General features: G+C 34.2%; 1 pseudogene across 1 annotated transcript; it reads left to right on the plus strand.

Annotated features, from left to right (window-relative positions):
- The first annotated feature begins 971 nt into the window (after positions 1 to 971).
- LOC114267381 (fructose-bisphosphate aldolase 3, chloroplastic-like) lies at positions 972 to 4,330 on the plus strand (annotated as a pseudogene). The gene is made up of 6 exons (XR_014356319.1): positions 972 to 984; positions 1,629 to 1,699; positions 2,438 to 2,707; positions 2,800 to 2,909; positions 3,009 to 3,096; positions 3,822 to 4,330. The product of XR_014356319.1 is annotated as a fructose-bisphosphate aldolase 3, chloroplastic-like (transcript).
- Positions 4,331 to 4,640: the final 310 nt, after the last annotated feature.

The raw sequence follows: 4,640 nt of genomic DNA on the forward strand, positions 1-4,640 counted from the left end.
TGTTCTATAAGGCTAGCTCAAACAAACTATTGGTTATTCAGTTCAAATATGTATTGGTTATTAATTATGTTTGGTTATTCTTAGACATAATTTCCTATCTTATGGCTTATGCATTGTATAAGGTTTGAAATTCAGATGAGCCATATGCCTATGAAACATGAATGCACCCTACAGTTAATGATAGTTATAGATATCCTGTCAAGGCTTGAGGTTCTGTCAAGCTTGAAGAATCCTTAAATTATGTTAAGGAGTGCCTAGATAACAGCCTTTACTTGCCATAGCTTGGTTTGGCTTGTGTACATACTTGATTTGCGGAGTACAGAATGTCACTCTTCTACGTGAAATTTCATTAATGCTTCTCTGTGGATATCTGTTTGTTTATGCTATTCTTCTTTCTCATTTTAAACCTTGATATCAATAATGGATATAAAATTCTTAATTCAATCATTCAATTCAGTCAATCATCCAAAAAGATAAACAAATAAATAAATCTCTAGCCTAGTGGTTGGCTGGATTTTAACAAAGGATTTCAATTTGAGTTATATAATTATTTATTAACTAACATAAAAATCATATGCATTGTTTAGCAAATGACATGTCCAAACCTGTACTTGGATGAACACTGCTACTTAATAATTTGAGTTATATAATTATTTATTTATTTATTTAATTTAAATTTACTCTTTGACATGGACCAACTGGATTTGTGACAAGGGTAAGCATATTCATGACGTAACAAAAATTATGGGGGTAAAGTAAAGAATCTTAACCAAAGCATATTCTTGTTATTGGGTTTCAACCCTTCATATTTGGGGAAGTTCACTTTTTCTGGCAGTTTGTGGCTTCAGAGTAAGAAGAGAATCAAGTTTTTGGTGAATATTTTCAAATTTTTTATGTTGTTCCATGTAAAGTTGTATCAAATATGGACATGATAATATTAACCTCTTGTTTTCCTGAGAATTATTTTAACCATGGCCCCAATTGGTATGATGCACTTTAAGAATAGCTTTGTGACTACCCAAAGGAGATTGGGCTTTTGCCTTAAAGCTTTCGCTACTTAAGCACATTATAGCACCGCTGACTTTGAGACTGTTAGGGATATCAAAGAGAACCTTTGCTACTTAAGGACAAAGACTAGAATTGCCGTTGATTTCTTTTGTAGGATGAGGAAACATGCTGTGGTGCACCACAGACTCAAACAACAACAAAAAAAAGCAAGCCACAAAATACAATCCTCCACACTAACATATAATATAATGATGCTGCTTCCTTTTTTTTTATAAAGTAAACTTTGTACAGGAAGTTACTAATATGCTCTCATTTTTATTGGGAACTTAAAGATTAAAAAAAAAAAATCATATACATGAAACATTATCCCAAAATTTTATTCCAATATATACAAGGAATAAAAGGTGGATGAAGGTGCCAACTATCTTAGTTTTTACCAGAGACTTGGAATTGAATCCATCTTCATTTGAAATGGGGAAATTTGTATGAAGGGAGGGTTATACTTAATTGTGCAGAGATGTTACATATCTATGAAGCTATCAATCTCCCAAATGGAAACCACCTTGAAATTGAACAAATCTTCTAAATCTTGTCTTTTCTTTCAATTTATTCTTTCTTAGACTTCTCTTATGGTCTTCAGCATCCTCCTTTTATTAGAGAAAATTTGCCCAGGAACCTTAAAATGCCAAAGGTACAATTTTTGGCTTACATTTTTATTTATTTCTTGAGTCCAGATTCATAAGGTTCAAGTTTTTGCCTTGATGGAATGACACCTTATCCACTGTTGTTGATCATTGTTTTGTTAAATCTGTCCGAAAGAATAATAATAATTTGAAATCAATGATGGGAGAAATTTTGTTGGGATCACTTCTTCGTGGGTTGTGGAAGAACATAACAGCCAAAACAAGTGTGTTGCATTGTTTTATTTCTTGTTGGTTTTCTTTACCTGGAGAAATTCTCAAGTGTGTTTACTTCAACTCTTCACTGCACAAAATATCTTCTACTGCTTCATGCTCCAGCTTTGATATCTTTTAAAAAAGAATTAGGGCTTGTTGAATTGGTATTGGGAATGAGGAACTAGCAAATCTTGTCTTCTCATGAAAGGGTAGAGTTACTTAAACTCATTAATGTTTCTTGAAGCTTAGATTCAAGAGGTCAAGCCTCAAGTTAGTGCGAGCTTGGCATTCATTAACTTGAGGGAGTGCTTATTGAAATTTTCTCAAGAACCTGTTTTCTCCTTTTACGGATTGTTTAGTTATTTTCAAAAAGATGTTATAAGTTGAACCATTGTAAAGTTAGTATAAATCATGGAATTTCCACTTTCTCTTGATGCTTTGTATCATTAATTTATCAGACTTTCTATATATTGGAGAGTATGAATGTGCAACACAGTGCTTATTTGCTATGGGTTTCTTCGTTGATGGTGTAGAAATCTATTGTATCTCTTGGTCGTGGCATCCTGGCCATTGATGAATCAAACGCCACCTGTGGGAAGAGATTATCATCTATTGGCCTGGACAACACTAAAGTGAACAGGCAGGCTTATAGACAGCTTTTGTTGATTACTCCTGGCCTGGGTGAGTATATTTCTGGTGCGATTCTGTTTGAGAAGACACTTTACCAGTCAACAACAGACGGGAAGAAGTTTGTGAATTGCTTGCGTGAGCAAAACATTGTACCTGGAATCAAAGTCAATAAGGTATGCTTTCTCGTTCAAGTTAATTACACTAACCTTTCTTTATATCCTCGTCTTGTTAATTTAACTCTCCCACTTTTTACACATGCTTTCAGGATTTAGTTCCCCTACCAGGGTCCAACAATGAATCTTGGTGCCAGGGATTAGATGGATTGGCTTCTAGATATGCCGAATACTATAAGCAAGGTGCTCGCTTTGCAAAGTGGTAAGGCTCCAAAAGAATAGTAGTACTAGTTTCAATTGACATGGAAGAGTAAATGTCATGATTTAATACTTTATTTACATTTCTGTATGAAATTTGTAGGTGCACAGTTGTTAGCATTCCTTGTGGTCCTTCTGCTTTGGCTGTGAAAGAAGCATGGGGACTTGCTCGTTATGCTGGCATTTCTCAGGTATGACCCCCCTCTCTCTCTCTCTGAGAGTAAGAAATAGAGGATATTTTGTCTAAATTGAACAGAGGAAGGAAATTGTTGATATAGCTTTGCTGCACAAGTGTATTATGCATAAAGGGAAGTTATTAAATGATAACTTCATTTTTTTAATTATTGGCAACTATAGAGTGCAAATGGGCTAAGTAAAATTTGTCTTGTAATATATTTGACAAGTGCCTGCTCGGCAATGGATTCAAGATGATGACAGGAATTATTCATCTAAAACAAGCATAAACATTCATGTCAACTTCACATTCTATCCTGATTGAGTGTTTACATCAGAACCTCCTTATCCATAAGTTATGATTTGTATTGGAGTTGATAAAACAGTGAGAGAATTGTTCAAAGTCTAAGTTTGTTGACTGTTTCTCACATATGTTCATTTAAGTTCTTGTCACAAATTAATTCACCATTTCTGCTTGATTGTGTGTGGTAGAATTCTGAGTTATTCTAGTCTTCAATATTTCGGCTTTGATAAATTCATAGAAGTTTTCTACAAGAATATTGTCTTGTCATTCTGCGATTTAGTATAATAAACAGATTAGAAGTGAGGCTAGTAAAGCATAGGGAAATTTTTGTTTGATACAGGTTTGTTTATCACTCTTAATCATTCAGTATATTTTCTTTTCCGATGCTACACTAATTTTCCAGGATCAAATTTTTAAACTTTTTGGTTTCTTGTGTAGGATAATGGACTTATGCCTGTTGTGGAACCTGAGATTCTTCTTGATGGGGAGCACCCTATTGAGAGGACACTAGAGGTGGCGAAGCGTGTTTGGGCAGAAGTCTTCTACTAATTGGCTGAGAACAATATGATGTCTGAAGGTATCTTACTTAAGCCCAGCATGGTGACCCCAGGAGCTGAGCATAAGGAGAAAGCTTCTCCAGAGACCATTGCCACATACACTCACTATGCTTAAGAGGAGAGTGCCTCCTTCAGTTCCAGGAATCATGGTGAAATTGCCTGAACCATTTCTGATAAATTTACATGCTTCATTACTTTCCTCTCTGTTTTTGTTACAATTTTGTTCAAACACTTGGAGCTCTTATTCTCAATATTTATTGAACAGAGAATTAGCTTTCCAATTTTTCACACTAAAACCATGCTTCTAGTCTGAGTTCATAAACAAAAAAATGTTCCTTTAAATGATTTTGGTAAAAAATGTAGCTAACATGTGGGCTTGTTTGGTGTAATTTTCTCTCTCTCTCTTAAAGCAGATGATGAAATTAGAAGATGTCTGTAATCTCAAGAGTTGCTGCTCTTCTTCCGACTCTATAACAAGACTATGAAGGATTCTTAGAATTAGAACTATGATAACCTCAAATGTTCTTTGTAATTGCAAGAGATGAAAAACCTTTGTAGGATTCTTTCAGGAACTCCTTGTTATTGTTGTACATTTTTTTTTTTTTTTTTTTTGTTGAAGAAAGAGAATTTTATTAAGGGAAGAAATGGAAAATAATGCATGAATGTTGAGATTTTTGCAAATATGTCTTTACGTTTTTGT

This window comes from Camellia sinensis, chromosome 15, assembly GCF_055761805.1.
Source record: "Camellia sinensis isolate YWXY chromosome 15, ASM5576180v1, whole genome shotgun sequence".
Classification (NCBI taxonomy): Eukaryota; Viridiplantae; Streptophyta; class Magnoliopsida; order Ericales; family Theaceae; genus Camellia; species Camellia sinensis.